This window comes from Ixodes scapularis, unplaced genomic scaffold, assembly GCF_016920785.2.
Source record: "Ixodes scapularis isolate PalLabHiFi unplaced genomic scaffold, ASM1692078v2 PGA_scaffold3__209_contigs__length_174095766, whole genome shotgun sequence".
Taxonomy (NCBI): Eukaryota; Metazoa; Arthropoda; class Arachnida; order Ixodida; family Ixodidae; genus Ixodes; species Ixodes scapularis.
The window spans coordinates 15,590,538-15,611,405 of NW_024609868.1; the positions used below are offsets into that span (position 1 = coordinate 15,590,538).

Sequence of the window (20,868 nt, forward strand, 5' to 3'; positions counted from 1 at the left end):
TCTCATTATCGTTATAAGTGGATTGCACAACCTAAAGAAACAGACTCTGCCGTGGCACTGGGCACGGTAAAACCTGATGTTCAGTACCAGAGTGCAGACTGCGTCTTATTTGCCTTAGGGTTTGCCTAAAGGCCGAAACATATTTTCTGCCTCCCTCGTCATTCGGTAAGCTTTCTCCGTAGTCTGCACTGATTGGCTGCCTCAAGTGCTTTCCGGAAAAACAGACGCTACAGAGCGTGAAAACACAGCAACACGACGGTACAGCCCTACACCGCCTTCAAACGTGCACATTTATAATAACGCACTATATAGACGATTGCAAGCTGGGCGACTGGCCGCCGCCATGTCTCTGCTCGAGCAGGCACGCCCGTGCGATTACGAGCTTGCCAAAGCTACGTTCACCCGCGCGTTGCACGCGCTTGCACGCATGGGGCACCACTCGTGGCGCCATGCTTGCAATTGTCTATACACTCTTATCTACGTCCTGGATAATGGCCAGGGTACAAGCGGTACTCCTCAATGTCCCGCCTAAGACACGGGATATAAGCAGCCCTGTGAAGAAAACTATCCGTGACGCCTCTGGAAGCGGCCCAAAAAGTTCGAAGTACCACCTGTAAACGTCCCTAACCCGCCCGAACGTCTTTATGCGGCTCACTTGACAGCCGCCGAAGCGCACCGTCCCGCTTAAAGAAAAGAAAGCGCGAATGAAGCACAAAAGCCCGTAAAAGCCGCGTGTCTCCGCGTCTCCCCCTCACCGCTGTCGGCGGCGGGGCGCACGGCCTAGGAGGTGTTGGTTCGAGCCCCATTCCCTCTCTCAAGTCCCTTTCTCTCTCTAAAAAGTTGAAAACAAAAACAAGAAATTTTTTGCAAGTCCTACCGCGCATGCTCAGCCCGCGCAAAAGGCGTAGCTTGGCCGGTAGTCGCGCGAAATTGCGTTGTCGTCGTCGCGTTCTCTTTTTCGCGCAAGCCGCACCGTTCAAGAAGGAAAGTTGGTTTGAAATCTACGGCGGTGATGTATTCATCGCAAGACATCAAAGGTGCGTTGCGAGGTCAATGCTACGCAAGCAACTGCGAGTGCGATGGCTACAGCAGGGCCCTCGACAACTGTAGCCAACCTGCGGCCCTCACCAAGCGACGTGGTGCGTTTACTGCGGCCACAGCCCTGTACAGCAGGTAAGTGCCGCTTTTATTTCATGTTTTTGTGTGTGTGTGTGTGTGTCTGTGTGTGTCAGTCGAGGGGCACGCGTGTTCGGAACACCGTTGAGTACCCGACCGCTTCGGTATGCACTTTTCCGTGGTAATAACGTTGCGTTGTTCCGTGTGACGCGACCGAGACGTATGCCGTTATTGCACTTTAGTTTTAGTTTCACGTAGGGGGAGGCACTCACTTGATCGAATGTTGATCGAATGACGTTTTAGCGAACACCTACGTTTTACCGAATACACTTTAGCAAACAGTCGGACGCCACGAAGCGGCGTTTTCGGGTGGGCCAAATGGGTCCACATTTTTGTAATGAGCCGCCGCAAACTGTCGCCGCGAAGCGGCGTAAAGCGCAGCGCGGCGGATGGGTTATAACGCGCGCCCCCGTTATTCGCTAAAACGTCGATTCGCTCAAATGTCGCTGTTCGCTAAATTGTCATTCGCTCATGTGATATGGACCCGTGGCGGCGGCGGCCCAAAGGATTGCTACCCGTTTTTTACGCGTATTTTTATGTTTGACTGTCTTGTTCACCCACCATTGCCTGTTCTCGTCTTTTTTTTTTTTTTTTCTTCTTTTTTACCCCCATTTGGCGGCGGGCTAACAGGCGCACCTGCGTACGGGTCTCAACCTTTCTGTCTAGCCTTGCACGCTGCCGAGTGAGTAACCTAACTGTGCAAATAAAAATTATTATTAATATTATATCCTCTGTGAGCTCGTGCTGTCGGCATCGAGTACTGCATAAAATGACATTACAACAAAAAAAACATAGCCACCCAGCACATACAGGTACTATGTGCTTGTTGCACCCCCCCCCCCCCCCCCCCCCAAAAAAAAAAAAAAAAGTTAAGTTATTTAGAAGTTTTCACGCCTTGTTTTTCTCTTTCTGGGTTGCATAATTTTTTTTTTCTGAGGGGGCGGTATTGTGATGATTTTACGCTCGCCCGTCAACGTCAAGCTTGTTGCACAGCTGTTTAAACTAAAAGTGGAGAAAACATTCCACAAGTGACTTTGTATAACCCCGGACAATTTACAGCCATGTTTATTTCTACAGCTCTTTCTGCTTAAGGGAAACAAAGATGGTGCTAGAGCACCCATTCATTCGTGCCTTTTAGATAATACTGTGGGCTTGGAAATTTAAACAAATGTTTAATGCCAGCTGCTGACCAGGAAGCTAATACTGCCAGTAAAAACATTTGATGTTCTCGTGTGATACCAGATTCATACCAGTTCCATAAATTGAAGTAATGAAAGTGTCATTTTTCCTGCCATATAGATAAAAAGACCACGTGAGGACAGCTCAATTGTAGACATTGACAGTATTTATGACTATACGACATCAACAATGACATTTCTGACTTCATGCAGCTTGATTATTCGCTCTGTTTGCAGGTATATTTGAAGGCGAGTCATGCGATTTGTCTGACAACATGCAAGGGTCTACTTCGCAGGGTGCCAGCATCAGTACCTCTGAGGTCATGAACAACAGCACCTGCACTGCTGCTGAAATTCTGCTTGGTGAGTACCAACATGCATATGTTGTGGTTAACACGGTTGTTTTGCAATAATTGAATCAACTTCCTGTTCACGTGGTTAAAAAGTCATTAAGGCAACAACTGTCGCCTTGATGACACGTGCAGGATTCCCTTGATTGTACTGTTAACTTCATCTGTTGAACAACGAAATCATGTATGTACATAAATTCATAAACAGCATTGGCACAGTGCACACATTAGTTAAGCATAAAAAATGATTAACACTGCTAGGGATAGCAATTGGAACATTGGTAAGCTGGTTGGTGAGCGAGATATTTGTGCAAACAAATCAAAAGACATTTGTTGTCATTGGCTATTATTTATGTAGTTTAAAAGGTTCCACTTGATTTGTATAAAGCAGCTGTGAATTTTTTCTGCAAATTCCTTGGTTTTTGGATGCTTTCACCATCTTAGCACTGGCAACTAGCTAGACAGGCCAAGGGCACAGACAGCTTAAGTTAATTTTTTTGGAACTGCACTACAATACCATTGTACAGGCATACCAGTGAAACCTAAATAGGTGTCCGGGGAAAGTGTTGTACAATGTTATATATGTATAATGTGTTGCGTTTTTTCTGAAAAAGGAAACCTTTTCAGAGCGACATCTCCGCTGAGGACACAACATCTCCTGGCCCAAGGATCTTCTGGGGCATATCGACCAAAATCGTCTCTTGTGGAGGGCCTGGCGAAATCATCAAGCTAAATGACGCTACTTTGGAGAAGGCTCTACTCCTTTGCCTAACGGTGTATTATGTCAAGGACATAACATACCCCTCGGCATTTGCGCAAACGTTGGGGCTCGTGCAAAGTGCGATAAGCAATGGTGAAAAATTTCCCCGCTGCTGGGCTAACAGCAAGCTCGTAAAGATTCTCGAGAGTATGAATGTTACGTAAATCTACATATGTTTACTGCGGCAAAGTCACTGCAGGTGTTATTTCACAGAGGAAGAATATCCCTGGCTTTAACGTAAGAAAGTACTTGTTCATCTTACAACGCAAGTGCATAAAAAAAAGTAGTTTTTTTGCAAATGCACGATTAATGTAACAGCCTGATGACGTACAAATCAAAGTATGCTTGTGCCATTCTTTGCGGATCCCAGTGGTATATGATAACATGTTGCAATGTTGGTATTTATTATACAGTAATGGGCACAAGTAGATGTGTTCGGATTGCTGAACGTTAGCGCAAGACGCAGATAGTGATGCTGTGATATTTTCCAGTAAGAAACTGAATACAGCAGCTCCTGATCTCTTTTTTTTTTAGTTAATACTGTAATACAGTTTGTGTGACTTGCATAACTTACCTACACTCGGTCACATTTATTTCAGTAAAAAGAGTAATAAGTACTTTGTTTAACAGTAATAAATATTCTTAGGAATGCAGAATCTTGATCTCACTGTATTCTTTGTTGAAAAGTGCTTGGGTACAGCTATTCCATGCTTCGTACAACGAAAAAGGGCTAACTGTGATAGTAGTGTGAGTTCTTAATGTGTTCGTTCGTTTGAATTTCAATAAATGGATTATACACCCTTCAACAGACTGTGTGGGCTGTGCTAACAATTACTTAACTTAATACTTTATTGCTCTAAGCAACCTAAAAGCAAAAAAAAAAAAAAAATGAAGAAGAGACATACACCACGAACTGGTGCTAACTTTCAACGGATTTAATCAAGCCTGTCAAACCCAGCGCAATAGTCTATTGTGTATGGGATGCTTTTATCACGAAATGTTGGCGTGATAGACAAGACTTCACAGATGCGCGCTGGGTTTGACTGACTTTATTAGATGAGTTGAAAGTTAGTGCCAGTCCGTGTTGTGCGTGTCTCGTCCTTACTTTTTTTTTTGCCCTTTTTAATTTTTTTTAGATCTTAATGAACCAATTAGCCCAAACCAAAGCTTCAATTCAGCAAATACTTTATTGCGATTGAAAGAAAAATTGAATATGATGGGCGTTCCGCTTAGAGGAAAACAATTTTGTCTTGAAATCAGCTGTTCTTTTTTTTTTGTGTAATGGAAGCTAATACACTCTAAAGAAACGTTTGTGCGTCTACTTTCACGCACAACACCTCGGAGAGCTAATCACCACAACTTACGGAGGCTGCTTAGCGAGTGACAATGCCAAAACATATGTTTAGACCAAAAAAACGCAGTCTGAGTTGTGACATTAAGCAATGCAAAACGTCACGCTTGCATGGCTTAATGTCACAACTCGAACTGCCTTCTTTGGTGTAAACATATGTTTCAGCATTGTCATTCGCTGAGCTGCCTCCGTAAGTTGATTGGCTCTCCCAGTGTTGTGTGGGAAAGTATAGGCACGGGCTTTTTTGTAGGGTGTCAGGAATTATGCAGGAATTATGTGTCAGGAAAAGTGCCAGGAATTATGCATTATAATGCATAATTCCTGACACTTTTTAATGAAACTCATTGATGCTGTTAGCAGAAATTGAAAAATCACGTTCCCGATAATCCTGCATGTGCCTAATGCTACAGGCGTTAGACATCGCATACTTAAGGGCGCTAGTTATTTGGCTCTATGTTATGTTGCATGTTAATCTCGGGTATTTAATAAGCTCACATTTTGAAGGCTGGGAATATACTATATACGTTTCTGGAGCAGCAACAAAGGTATACGACGAAAACGTCCTTGTGTCGCTCGCCAAGGGAAGGGCGCCCGTGCACAACCAATTATATATATACAGTTATCCGAATAGCCCGTAGAAGAAGGTGGTTTGTGCGTTGGGTTACGCTCCGATTCCGCGGTTGTTTCTTCTAGCGTGCCAGAAAACGGTTTATATTTTGCAAGACTATGCTTTTGTCACTCTTTCAATGTCTGGTTACTCTTATAATGCTTTTTCGCAACACCACTCGTGCAAGATTTCTCCCATTGATAGGCACTTATCAAACCAATGTATACAATTCCCCCATCGGTCGACGAGTTTAGCAAGCAATTCTTGTGCATATAAGCATCCGACAACGCGAGCATTGTATGTGTGCGGTTGTGGCGTAGTGGCTATGGTGTCTGATTTTCACTTCGCGGGCGCGGGTTCGATTCCCCTCATGTGACGTATGTTGTGTTGCTGAAACTTGTGTTCCAGATCCAGAAACAACTAGTCGGAGTATCATGCCAGCTGTCTATGCCCCCAAGTATGCGGAGAATGGCGCAAAAATGCCGTTGTAGCATAATTTTGCCGCAGTTTAAATTTTAGGCCGCATAATCGTAGGCCGCTTATAGCCAGGAAAATTTTGATCTCAAATACCGCATGAAATTGTCACGCATGTCAAAGGGCCTGGTAATCAGGCCGCATACCTGATCCGCGTGAGAACGGGCCGCTTGAATCTGGGCCTCATAACAACGGGCCGCATAAGTTGAGACACCTAAACCAACTGCTTGTAAGCGGCGAAATTTTGACCCGCTTTCCTGCCTATATGCGTGCGTTTTAGCCAGGATCTAACTAAGAGTGTACATAAGCGACGGTTCTTGTCAGCAGGATGGAATCGTTTGCACACTCCACCGTGCGGTATAGTTGCAGCTGTGCCAGTCAAGGGCGTAATTTTGGAAGCGGTTTATATAACTTGAGACATTCCGGTAAACCACTAAGCACTTGCCTTACTTTCAAAGACGCGTTTGCTGTGAATGTGTCCGTCTTAACTCATCATTAACAGTGCCGCGGTCGCGTGAATAAAGGTTGCTCAAGACATTTGTGTCTCGGGTCTGAGCGGCTGGCGTTACGAGCGCTTGCATTCCTCTGCGACGCGTGGCGCGGACTTCGGTTGCCATAGCAACCACATCGCAGCGGTTTGTTATTCGCGCGTCATATACATCTTAGCGTTTATGTGCAGAGTTGCGGCAGCTGAATACTGGTTAAGTGTTTAACATTACAGTTTAACGTTGACATTTCTTTTCAAAATTAACGCTTTGCACTGCACTATATAGTTGGTCTAACTTCAGTTCTTCATTGGTAAAAAGGGGGGAAAATGCGAAATTAAGGAGCTATACATGGTGTTCGCGCTAACTATGTCTCGCACTGTACTAGCGCAAAGCTTTAATGAGTACTTTCCTCGCACCAGCGCTTGTGCATACAAACCGTGCATAGTCATGCTCGGGTTCCGTATACCTTTACCAGCGCAGCACACACCTTGAAAGAATAAAATACAAGGTAGACGAAGACCATAATCTTCTATGATTGTTCGTTTTCGTATTCCGCGATATCTTTTTATTAGTATTGTATTTCTTAATGGAAATAAAAACGCTGTCATGACCTTAAAATGATCCCTGGACATGATTTATGCTGGCGTGACCACCCGACACCCGTCAACAACGCTGGGTTTTATGTCGTCACCTGAAGCGGCTTGCATGACGCGTTCGAAAGCCCGTGTGCGCGTTTTATTTCCTATTTTATGAAAAGACAGGCCAGTGTCGCGACACGGGGGCGAAGACACGTACAATGTGCACAATGAACCAGCGGCCCCGTTGAATGGACCGAGTGTCCGGGCTATATGTAGAGAGGACCTGTGGGGACCCGACCAAGAAACGTACTAAGCACTCCTCCAGTGTTGCCGTGCCGGGAGCTAGGAATTCCTTTCGATTTTTATAGTCCTCCCCTCCGTAAGGGTCACTGGCCAAACGGCCGCCGAGAGCATTTTATTGCCGCCCCGCGAGCGCAAACAAAGCCGCCAAAAATTCACGCAAAAAAACAAACAAAAAACTGGGCAACTGTATACCACGAGAAGTTCACCTCTGAATCGCGTGTCAGCTCGCGATTGGGGACAAAACAGAAAAAGCTCGACGACACAAAGGCGCACTCAGACGACGTCTTCTGGCTTTACGGAAAAACGTATATAAATTCGATAGGAACCAAAAGCGACACGAAATCAAAGAAAAATTTAAAAAAAGTTTAGAAGCACGGATGCCGACCAAAAGTCTTCGATTTCAACATAAAAAGGAACTTTGCAAGAAAAGAAAAATAAGAACACCGAAGAACGCGGTCAGAATAGGCTTAGAGATCTTGCTTTTTAAGCTGCAGCGATTACATCCCAACTCCGTTTTATAAGCGCGTTGATTTTAGTCGAACTTCGATTATAATCAAATTTCTCTCGGCGATCTCGAGCGTTTTGTATGTAGCCTGCTGAAGTTTTCCATAAAGCGGCGTTCGCCTAATGTTGTCGACCCGATCGACTGGCTGGACAATGAGGGGGGGATCTGGTGGTGGTTCCTCCTCCTGCCCTAGAAGAGGGAGAGGGAGAAAAGGGCGACGCTGTTTTTGTGCGCGGCGGGGTCGGCGGTTGTTAAAAGGACGCGGATTGAGGCTGAATTCCGGGGCCTCGACGGAGCGTCGTTGTGGAGCACGGCGAGCATTCGGATATCCCCGGGGCGGGGACGGTGGTTGGCGGTGGTGGCCGCGTCCACCCGTTTCTTTCTTTCTCTTGCTCTCTTTCTCTGCTCCCGATCAAAATAGGAAAAGGGAGACACGTAGCGGCTACGCGGGCCCAGCCAAAAGCAGCGACCCTAGAGGGGTATATAAAGGCATTTGGGATAAATATAATAAATAGAATAAAGAGAGAAAAACAAGTATTCGTACTTCTTTAATAAAAATTCCCCCCTTGCCCGCCAGGGCCGCTGCCCTCCTTTCTTTTCTAATTTCTTATGAGCACTCTTCAACGGCCTCCTTGTTATTATTTTCTCGCATATTTTCCCGAAAATCTAGCGCTCACCTTCGCTTTTTTTTTTTCTCTCATTGTGGATTTCTGGAAAGACCGGGAGGGTTCAAGATTAAAGAAAGAATAAATATGTAGGACGAAGACGGCACAACCACACCTTTCCAATGGCAAAGGACATACAGGAATTCCAAAAGCGAGCAACCGATTAAAGACGGGGAGCTACTAAGAAGAGAGGAAGGAGTGAAGAAACGATAAGATAAAATACGAAGTCAGTTCATGAGAGTCATCTCTGATTTAAGAAATTCAAGTTGGATGAAGTTCGTGAATGAGCAGTGTTCTTACGTCAAACAAAGCAAAAATAATAAAAACATTATGTATAAGAGCGACACGAAACGAATGCGGCAATCCGAACGCAAGCTGCGAACAGTCTTGTATGAGCACAGGACTCAGCAGCGCCCACACGTGTCTAATGTCCCAGTCATCGATAAAAAAAAAAAAAAAAAGATCTGGTAGGTTTATGGAGGCGAAGTATACAGTGAAACGGGTGGCGTCGTACCCTTCCTCCCTCCCCCCCCCCCTTTCCCCTTTTTTGGTTTGGTTATTTTTCTTTCTGATTAAAGTTCACCACCTCCTTTGTATCGTTTGTGATGTTTATTACGAAGCCCCATCCAGGGTTCCAGGGTTCCAGGGTGCAGGAATCGCCTGAATATACGTATATCTAAGCGTTCAGAAGAAAATTCGAACGACCACACGCTCCCCTTTCCTTGCCCGTTTTATTCCTCGATAAAAAAACAAGTGCCTTGGCCCTGCGCAAAATGTTGCTGTCGTAAGATTTACAGCGGCGCCATTGGTACGCGGTTAATCGTTTTCAGCGCGACTGTGCGGACGCAGAACTCATAAAACAAAACCTGAAACTCGTTTACATTCGTTTTGTTCATTTTATTTTATTTTCGCTTCACTTATTATCAAATTAGCGGAAAACAAACAGCGCAAGGACAAGGACAGAGTAGAAGGCGGTAGACACACACAGCGCTGACTTACAACTGAGCTTTATTGGCACTGACAACCTGTATAAATACACAATTTGCCCTGCCCAAAAGCCAAGAAAAAAAACACAAGAGGAGGACTACACGTGTTCCTAGAGTCATCTGCAGGCGCCGTTGCTCTCCGATCTGAGTAGAAAAATACACTCCTTTTCCGTCAAGGCAAGTGACGGGGCACTAACACACACTTATTATCAAAGCGCTGCGCTCGCTACAGTGTTAGTTTATGACCCCGCGCCCAGAGCTTTGTGCGCAGAAGCAACAAATTTGAGTCGTAACTTGATCGCGACGCACTTTCGATTCAAGAACCATTAGAGATCACCATTTTAGTTCGTGTAGTATTTATTTTTATGTATATATGCGTGTATAGTTATGTACTTTAGTGGCGCACCTTCAAACTTCAATAAACTCTATTTTTAGTTTCTTTTTTAGTTTATATATTTCTGTATTTTATTTACATCACGTCCATTTTATTTTCATTGACTGGCGGGTTGCAGGGCGCGCGGGCCTGCAAGAGACGCGATAACAGGCAGCCGGCGACAGTTGCGGTGCAGGTGTTAAAACAAAAACAAAACAAAAAAATATTTACTTGGGTTTCATTCTGGGATGGACTACAGTCAGGGCTACGAACCGCCAGGGCCAATCACGAGCCGGATGGGAACCACGTAGTATATTGACGTCGGTGCAATGTATCGCGTGGTTTCCAACCGGCTCGTGATCGGACGTGGCGGTAGCCCTGGCTGTAGTCCATTGTAGGAAGAGACGGAGTCTAGCCTAGTTTCGGGGGAGAAAGCATAAACGCCAACACTACCGGTAAGTTAGTGGATCGTGACTTGACAAAACGACGTTTCGCCAAGTTGTCTCCACCGTAGAACCTTAGCAACCCGAGGAAAACAAAGCCAATCTGTTGTTTCATCTCCTATAGCCACGTTTAAACGTTTCGTTAATAAAACACCAACATTATCACGATTAAAAAAAAAAAAAAGGAGAGAAAGAGGGACAAAACATGTTGCTTATAATGCGTGTCGAGTCAGCTCGAGGTAATAGAAGAGAACCCAGTGGTCCCGTAATTATTAGAAGTTATACTTCAAATCATTGTGTAAGACCAAACGCTTTTGTGTACTGCTCACGTATGGGTTTCGGAGAGCGAGTCTTATCTGCACATGCACCACTGGCTGGGCTTCACGTCAACAACATGAATAGAGCGCGAGGAGGCCACAAGGTAACTAAAGTCTTAATCACCGGTGCACCCAGACGAAGGAAACCAAGATCATAAGCCGAAGACACACGACCTCTTCAACAGATGCGGATCGCGATAAAGCTACATAACAATTTCGGCAACATAAAAAAAAGTAGCGCAGAGGGGGGGCCCCTTACGAACAGCGGGAGAAGTACTCCCGGGGGCACCGAACATACTTGTTGTATAATCCGAGCGGAGCATAGATCTGGTTGTCGATCACGCTCGCCATGCCATGCGTGCAGCCAGTCGAGTCCACTGAGCAAAGCTGTTGGTGTTCTTGGCGCTTGTTTGCTTTGAAAAGCTCTTTTTTTTTTCTAATGTTCCGTTGAAATAATACGTAATGACCCGCAGATGAATACCTTCCAGTATTCGATAGAACAGAGAAAGAAACTTGTTCGCTGTTCATGAGTTTATTTACTTATTTTTTAATGAAAATCAGCGAGGGCCGTCTGGTCTCGGCCTTATGCGTTATACTTCGAGAGTGCAGTTTTATTAGTTTCATCGTTGTTGTTTTTTAAAGATGCCAATGCCTACCGTAGCCTCTGTACCGTATTTACTCGAGTAATAGCCGAGCTGTTTATGAAGAGAGCCCGAGGGTTCGCTTTTCCGCGGAGCACGCGGCTTGCCAATCACCGGGATGGACAGCATAATTCCAGCGGTTTACAGGACATAGATAACGTTTTCGCGCAAAGATCCCATCTGTGAAGGTTGCATTTGTATAGAGAGTCATGATCTCAATCGAATTATTCGGTATGTTATTTATGCGCAACGCGATGATTGGCTGTATATGTGGTTTGCGGGGAAGCAAGGGCCTTGTTCATAAATAGTGCGGCTATTACTCGAGTAAATACGGTATTGTATTGAGACGTGTTCGTTCTCGCCAATTTTTATAAGAACTCGCAAAATTTTCTGTTGGAAAAAGTATAGTGTACGATCATTTGCTGGCCTGCTTTCTGACTTGTGCCTGTCGGTAATACGCTAACGGAGAGGAGGAGGAAACTTTAAGTGTTTTAGACATTATAATTACATTCTGAATTTTGTTATTCGGCTGTTCTTTAGTCTCTTCTTCGGTCCCAGAACTATCAATATATTCCCGCCTCGTGTTTTCCGCTTTCTTTTTTATTTATTTTTTTTATTTGAGTTATTAATTTTTTAGGGCCGGATACCTGATCGAATAAGTTTCATTTCATCGTTCCATGAAGTTTCCGGTACCCGTCGGCTGGTTCCCACCAGAGACCTTGCAGCTTCATTTTACTAATCTAACCACCTTGCTCTCCAACCAACTCTACCTCGAGCAGCTACATCTCCCCCTCTGCAATGCCTCATTGCACGGAAGCTATCCTAACTAAGAAATAAATAAATATAACATTAGCTTCTTCCCCGATCACGGCGCAGAATTAAGCGAGCGTTAAATCAAATCGGAAAGCTTGTTTCGCCAACAACTTCCAAAACCAAAAAAAAAAAGAAAAAAAGGAACAGGCTTTTTGTTGATTTATTTTGCATCAGAAAGAAGAATTGATCTAGCAGAAGAGACCATCCCTCATCCGGGGCTATCCGCGTGCCAAAATGAAACAAAATGAAGTACAAAATCGAGGCTGTAGTCTCAGCATCAGCAGGAGGTCTGAGAAGCTCCTGTGTGCTGTATAATCCCCCGCGGAATCTGCCGCCTTCCGAAATAAATATAGATTCCGCTCCATCCCCCTCCCCACACCGCTCAGCGGGACAGCTTTAGAGTCGAGTCGGATTATCTTAATCTTCGCCGACGACGACGGCGGCGCGCTGGATACACGACTGGCGACGCGTTGCGATCACTTGTGTTTTGTGCGCGACGGCCCAACGTAACTTTAGCCGCGTAACTTAGTGAACGGCCGAAGTTACGGCCCTATCCAACTAATCGAAACGTTGGAACGAGGTACGTGAAAAGGTATACCCGTCAGCGTGGAGAGCCGTCACGTGCGTCATTCCAGCCCTCTGATTGGCTCCTTGCGGCTGTAGCGGTCGTCCTTTGCCAAAGGGTCAAAGTTGTGTTGAAACGGAGTGGTGGTCATTCCGGTCTGCTTTTTTTTTTTTTTTTTTTTTTTCGTCGATTTTTGGTTGTTTCCTTCTGTGGCTCTGATTTCGCTTGTTTGTGTTTATACATGTACGAGTTCCTTGGCGCCGTGTTCATTTTGTGCTAGGGCTGCTTCGCAGCGTCGAATTCGTATGCTCTTCTCAGTCTCGGAGAGTCAACGAACATGCAGACGGATCGGGGGAGCTGGTTTTGGGTTTCTTCAAGCAGAAGGACTCTAAGGAGCGTGGATGAAATGAACGAACCCTCTGCTCGGCGAGACAAGTTTCGTCTGCAGCTACGACTATGTTCTGCATAGTTGTAACCCGAGACTGGGGATACGGACAAGGGACAAAACACAGAACGACAGGGACGAAGTCTCAAACGCAGCTACAAACTTTATTTCACAGGACAAACATATATGTCACTCGCCACCCTCGTCCCCCTCTTTTTCCCTTCCTTTTCCCAAAACTCCACCCCTTCCCTCTTCCTTTTCCCAAGCCCCCGTACATTCCAGTCAAAAACAATTTTGATGGCGCCAACTCCAAGTTGCCGACAGATCCCGTGTCAACAGCCCACACCGCGACATCCCGAGGTCACTCCGGACTTCGTCCCTGTCGTTCTGTGTTTTGTCCCTTGTCCGTATCCCCAGTCTCGGGTTACAACTATGCTCAATTTACACCAGCTAGCCTGCACCCTCACCATTGCTTCATGACTATGTTCTGTTTTTTCTTCGTGATTTTCTGTGGGGGGGAAATCGTGTTGCTTCGTTTAGGGTGCGCGAGCTTCTATAAGCATTAGTCGTAAACGAGATTTTTAATTTTTTTTTTAAGAGGGAGGAGGGTAATAATAACGTCAGGTTAAATCAAGCGTGATAACTAATTACTTAAAGCAACCTCGTAACATTTTCATTCGGCGACAAGCGAAAAGAAAACGGAATATAGCTGCCATAAAGCAAAAAGCAAAGCCAGACGGTCCCTTTTCTTTCTTTCTTTTTTGCTTGATTTCCTTACGGGGAACCTTGGCCTTTACATTGGTGGAACAAAAAGTAATCGACGCAGAAAGTTCTGAGTATCTTGCATAGCGTTCTGTCGAAGGTTTCTCACACGGAAAGGAAGAAAGACACCTAAAATATGAAATATCTTTTTAAGCGCCTAGCCGATGAAGGAGCAAAATAATTGACTGGACGTTTCTGGGTACAGTTTAATTGCACCCTAGGCAAGGCGAAACCTTGTCCGTTAGCGGGCCTCCTAAAGATGGAGTGGGAGAAGCACGGAGTAGGTGGAGTCATCTGCTTTCGCGGTCCGTCGCGTTGCCCAACGACGCCCCTCGGACGAAGGCGGGAACGGCGACGAGAAGGAAAAAAGCCCCAGAGGCCGATAGCCAGTCACTTTCGGCGACTCCGAAGAACTAATTTGCGAGGGACGCTTTTTGCTTTTCCCCACAGGAAACCGCCGCTGGAAGGCGGAGCAGAGCCATCTCTGTTCGTTTATTTGTAGCCTTTAAAAAACGGTCGCTTTTTTTTTTTCTCTATGGGGAAGGTGAGGGCGATTACATATCTGGGGAGTCGTCTTACTCGCGTGAGTTTATATATACTATGCCCTTCTTCGGGCGTAGTTCTCGGCCATAATTGGGTGTTTATCACGAGGTAAGCGGTGGGAGCGAAAGGCTAGGGACGCTACAACGGCTTCTTGTCATTGGTGTATCTAGACAGTTCTTCTATTCGCCCTTCCTAAGGTGGGCGGATGAATGTGAGTGGAAGGCGTAATGCGCTCTCGCGCCTCCGGACAGAGAATCGTGACGTCATAAAGTCGTTTTTAAAATGCCCCAACGTTTTTTATGTTTTTTTTTTTTTTTCAACAGGGGTTTTAATTTGGACAGTTGGGGAAAAAGTCGGCGAGAAATCCGGCGGCCTTGATTGGCTGGCCATTGACTTCAGTCTTCAGAACGCCGTGTTCTGATTGGCCCTAATTGAAAGGATAGTGGTCAGTCTTCCATGTGGGTAGACTCCCAAGCTAGCTGCCTCGAGGTCTACCCACTATCCTTCCAATCGAAGCCAACCGGAGCTCGGTGGTCTGATGTCACCGCCACCTCTGCGCAAGCAGCAGACGAACTTGCGCTCCGGAAAGCAGTGAGCTCACAGCGTATAGATGAACTGAAATGCAAACACCTTGGGATGACCTGACAAAGGCTTTGTCGTCAAAACTTTGTCGTCACGCCGGCAGAGCCGTTGAAACCTGGAAAGCTCTCGCCATTTTTAACGCCTCTGCACCGCTTGATATCAAGCCAGATGACGCTGATGTTTGTAGGACAAGGGTCTGAGGAGTTTGTCGTAAACTTTTTCCGCTTTTCCTAACTCTCGATTAGTTCGCGTCTTACACCTGGCGGTGGCCCACGTGTTTTCGGGAGCCGCCGCTAGTGTATGTGTATGCTACGCGATCTAATCGCGGTCGTGCGCCTCGAACCGAAAGTGCATAGTGGGGGAACTGCAGCCACTGCAGTGCCTACAGCCAGCAGGCGCGCCGGCTCATTGTGCCCGCCAGATGGTCTCATCCCTCCACCGCCTTTCTCGGCCGAGTCACGTCTGGACATGCTTTCGGAGCTGAAACGACGGCACGCGGGATGGGTTCGAAGGACGAGCACACCTGCCGCCGCCACCGCCGACGACGACGACGTGTTGTCGCGCCATCACGTCCGCACACCGCTTCCTCCGTCGCGAAGTCTGATGTCGTCCATGCCATGGTATACGGTATACCACGACATCAGACTTCGCGGCGCAGAAAGCTCTGTTCGGACGTGCTGCCTCGAGATCACATAAAAAAAATTAAAAAGAAGGCGGAGAAGCGCAGTGACTTAAGTAAATTTCTCTTTTCTTCAAAACAGGAAACGATGACTGAAAATCAACTTCTGGCGTCCGAACACCGAGCTCCGCATGTTGGGATGCTTAGTGGGTATAGACGCAAAGTTAGTTGCCCTTGTCTTCACTCACTCTTTGAACGCCAAACGCCGGCGTTCGCGTTCGAGGCGTGAGAACGCTTTCGAATAGTGAGTAGAGAGAAATGCTTGACCTCTACCGACTAATTATTCCAGAACCGAGGACCTAGGCGCTATCGGTTCTTCATACTCTGATCGCGTTCTCATCCCTTTGATTACTCTGTGGTACATTTCCGCGTCTCGGTGTTGCGCGGGGGCAGCGTCTTATTTTTTCTCCGACGCTCCCCTTCGGCTATAGCGATGCGTGCCTCTCCCATCGGCGTCACGAGGGGGCATCGTCCGGGAACGCCATGCGCGGGACCGCACGAACTGCCGCCGAAGGTAATCGCCGCCGCAGCGTTAAGGTCGATCGACTTGACCCGTAACCCGGTGCATGGCTGCGGAAGATCGGCGGGTAGCCGGAATCCCGGCAGTTCCTTCCGCCAGGACGATGGTCCACTTTCGCCCCGGCGGAACACGACGAGCGCCCCGCAACGACCCATTACTTGCCGGCCCAAGCGGCTGCTCTGTGCCTCGACGAGCTTTGCAAATTAGAGCATCCCCGCCACTCTCCACTGACCTCTGACCGCCGCCATTTGAGACAATTGCGCTCGCATGGACACGCATATCCGTGTCACACAAGAGTGTTTCGTAGAGAGTCGAAGAAAGGCGGGGAAGCAGAGCTCCGCGAGGATGCTACGGAGTTTGTGTTCGTTCGTCTGCGATAAAAAAAAAAAAGATGGCCGTCGGTTTGGCCGTTGGTTCGACGGCTGACTGACTCCGCCGACCCGCCGTTTGAGCGTTAGGCTTAGGACAGCGGGGGCGATTTGCCATCCCGTTAGTCTGCTTCATTTGAGAGGTTGAACCAAAGGCTTTCGAGGACTGCTCACAATGGTAAGCGATCGTGAATGCTGTAAACTACGCGTGCTAGTAAATATTTGCTATCTGCGGGCAGACTAGCTGCCGTGGCGACCGCGAGCAGACGAATGTTCGACGGCACACAACGTGAACGATCGTTCAAGTTCAAGATTACGCAGATACATCATCTGCCTTTGCGGTCGTTCACACTTTTTACTCTATCTAGCTTCGCAGGTCTTGAAATTCCGACCGGTAAATGTTACGTCGGCCGTGTTGTTAGCATCAGTAGTACGCCGGAAACACGAGCCCACGTGCCGCCACGGATTTGCAAGCTGCAGAATGTTTTACGTGTGTACTAGAAGATGGCGCTGCCGGTCAAGCGCAATCATCGTCAGTCATCGTTTACACGGTTGCGCCAGTTTCGCGATTCGCTAAAATAGATTAAATTTCACGTACGGTTTCACGGTACGGACCAGCTGCAGCGTTCATTTCGGAAACGTGTGCTTGAAAAACGACTCCCCAAAAACTCCCTATTAGCTACAACTCCGAGCTTGACTGTTTGAACTTCGACCCGTCGTGTGGTTCGAGTGATTAGTTCGAAATAAATGCTAAGACTCCCGCCAAACGTCCGTGAAACGAGAATCCGTCCAGACAAATACCCATCTCGAGAGTATCTCATACTGCCGAAACCAGTCACGTCACGTGAACTGACATCACGTCATTTACAAGATCACGTGACCGGTAAGTTTAGCGGTCACGTGACGCTCCGTCTGTGACGTTACATCTCTTTTTCAGAATCATCCCCGAGCCAACAAGCCTGTTTAACGGGCGAGTTAGTTATCGTTCATCCTGACAACAGAACTCGGGACTCGAGGGCAACGCCAAAGATTTCCAGAGGGCGAATTATCTTCGAGCCCAAGGTCCGAGTCAACTTGGATTCGGCCAGAGTGTGTGGTTGTAGAAGGAAAAGTGCGCAGAGTTTGTCAGAAGTTCGAAATACCATATATATGGTATTTCGACATAGATGTGGGCGGCTTGGGGGGAGAGGGGGAGGGGGGGGGGGGGAACTTACGGGTGGTAAACGACTTCGAAACACGTGTCTTTCGTCGTTACTAACAGCCGAATACTCATGAATTTAGCGAAGAGTATGCATTCATATTGAGTCAAAACTTCCGAAACTGCCCCCCCCCCCCCCCCCCCCCTCCTTATTTTAAAATGCCAGCGAAATTACGACCCCGGAATATCGATTCTGCGTCGAAGACTCGGTGCCCGACACCCTCTGTCGTCGACGTGGCGCTGGCAAGCGAGGCGAGCGAGCCCGGACGAGGAGTGCGTGTGACCCGAGGGGCGGCGAGTCGCTGCCATGGGAGCCGGCGGCGGCGGCGGCGGCTCGACCCCGGCTCTTTTGAATAGCGCGCGGATTGGGGCCTATTCACGGGCGGTGCTGCAAAGGGCCGACCCGAACCGCAGCAGGATTGGGCCCGACCCTGCTGCGTGCTTGGCCTCCCGCTGGGAGGAAAACAATCTGTTCCGTTATTGTACTCTTCCTCCTGGGGGCAGAATGTACTCTGGAAAGGATGACGGAGAGGGTAAATTGGGGAGGGCATACGAGCTGTCTGACTCTGCAAGTCTTTTTCGTCCTAGTTTTGTTTCTAATGCGAGGAGGCGGGGAAGTCGATGCATAGAGAGATGCTCAAAGAATTGAACAGATCGCGATCTAAACTGGGGAAATTGCGCGCGAGATGTGTCTTCAATCGCAGGATTGTTTAAAGGTGTACTTCACCGGTTTTTTCATTGTCTCCGATTTGCTTGAAATTTTGCTAAACTAACCAACAAACATAGCAAAAATTGTATCCCAAATATTAGGTCAAAATATTGTTTTTTCGTGAAGTTATTGAATTTACAGTTTTGGTCGCAACCGTGTTTTTCAAACTGAAAGTCTCTACTGGCAACAATGAAAAAGTGACGTCAGAGGAAGGCAGGGGATCACTCTTTGGGCTGTAGATTTTGTTCCCAACTGATTCGAAGTAGTTTCATGGTGTCAAATGAATGCTTGGGAAGCTCACTGCAGTACCCGCGCTCCAGCACGGAGCAAATGATTGGCATATTCTATTTTTTGGCTGCTTGCTCGACTGGCAAGCCTGCCTGCCACTGACGTCACGGCCCTGAAAAGTGCGCGTATATTTGAATGTTGGTTTTTGCATCATTTTTATTTGCCGATTTCGCAATACCTATTATGAATTTCGCGATTCTAAATAGCATACCGGAGAGAGTAAAGGCCGGGGAGTCAGAAAATATAGTTAGTTGAGGTAGCTCAAAAGATCGGTGGACTACCCCTTTAACGAGCGCCGCTAAAGTGAAAACAAAAGATAGAGAAAAAAAAAACATATTACTTATATATATATATATATATATATATATATATATATATATATATATATTGTAATATGCTGATCAGCTTTTATTTACTAATTTCTCACTTGAAATGTTTTGTTTTTTTTCTTTATTATTTCTAACTTTCACTCAGCTCCCTAGCGTCGCAGATTTTTTTTTGTGTGTGTGTGTGTGTGTGGGGAGGGGGGGGGGGTATTTCCTTAGTTGTCGAGGCTGTTGTCGCGGAATCAAAGGTACCCGGAGGGGTCAGCAAGCCCTCTCGTTTGGGGAGGCTGGTGAATGAGGAAACTCGGGATTGGGGACTCACTTGGGAGGGGAATCTCAACGGCAATTATACCGGACAGGGGGGAGGAAGCGTCTGTCCATCCATCCGCAAGCACCCATGGGAGTACTCCCTTGCTGCCGCTTCAGAAGCCAACAAACAACTTTCCCCCTTGTTAGCCCTTTCGAAAAAAAAAAAAAAGGCGGCGTTTTCCCAATTTTGTTTTTGTCCTCCTCCGAAGACGTGCTCGATTCCAACAACAAGCTGCGGTCGCTGAAGGGCAAAAAAGCCAAGAAGCTGGACATTATGGGGAAAGCGGGGGGAAAAAAAAAGAAGGAAAAAAACAAGGCAGGAGAGGGGGGGGGGGGGGGGTCCACTAAAATGGGCTCCGCAGTCAGTTTTATTGGGGCCTAACGAACGACTAATGTGGTTTCCGACTTTTCGACGAAGGGCAGTCGCCGCCTTTGAAGTGTGACTCGGAGCGCGCTGGCGACGCGTTTTTCTGTGCGAAGCGGCTGCCGCGGGCGAAGAGGGCTAATTGTTGGGCCTGTTAGGCGCCTTTCTATCACGTATGGGCGTCTTGCACGAGTGGCCCGCTAGGGGGCTTCCAATCACTTTAGGACACCGGATTCTTGCCATGGCGACGAGGTTGAAAGTGAACGACCTTTCCTTTGTGCGACCGTGAGGATCGGTCGTTAGGCGGGAGAGTCGTTTTCCCATTGAACGTTTTAGCACGACCGTTGCACCCATTGGCTTTGGGGCAATTACTAGGCGCCGGTGCCTTAAGTACGCGTATAGAAAAAAAAAATAAAACTATATATTCCGCATACAGCAATTCGTAACTCTAAGAGGACTCTTACCACGTCTCGGAACCTTTAGCGTGACTTTCACGTTCTGCATTATACCTGGATAATCGACGGTCTTCTCGAGTCAAAAGGAACGTATACTCGCTCAGAAGGCAACCTTTAGGCCTAAGGGTCCCTAGTTGGCGGGTTGAAATCTCGGCAGAGATTTGTACAGTCTACTAATGGAGGCTTAATGCGGTGTTGGCTCTCCCGGTATACCTATAGATAAGAGCTTCCTACAAGTGGCGACATTCTTTGAAGCTCCCTCTGCGTGACGGTACAGGTTTAGGAAGCGGATGGCGACGCACAATAAAAGACTGAACTGACTGACGCCATTTTGTACCAGCGGAATGCGCTTCTTCATTTGAATTGGTTGTCGACCGTTACTTGTAAAAAGAGAAGTATCCAGGGACTTTAGTTACAACCCTTCCCAACGCTTATCGTCCAGGCGAAAAACGCAGAGTCACTTGACTGTGGGCGCAAGGGCGACGTCTGGTATTCTGCAGAATAGATCCACCACGCATTCCAGAACGCGTTACACAGCCCAGCAGACAAAGATGGCGACGCGCAGAAGGCAGTCATTCCTCTGTCCTTCACTGGTTCATTAAAGAGGCCATGAAATTAATTTTGGGCTGGGATAAATTATTTTAAGAGTGAAATGTTACTAATCACGTATATTTTAGTGGGCCAAAAGAAAAGGGGGTAGAGAATAGTGTAAGCGTGCTTTTCGGTACGAAAATCTGAAAATATAGCTGACTATTTGGTACCTCCTTGCCGTCGAAAGCTGTCCTCCTTCTCACTGTGACACTTCCG

At 47.0% G+C, this 20,868-nt stretch overlaps 1 protein-coding gene across 1 annotated transcript in view; it reads right to left on the reverse strand.

The window, feature by feature from the left end:
* Nucleotides 1-20,868, reverse strand: part of LOC115326785 (neurogenic locus Notch protein) — a 117,441-nt gene that overhangs the window by 28,302 nt on the left and 68,271 nt on the right. The window lies entirely within an intron of this gene.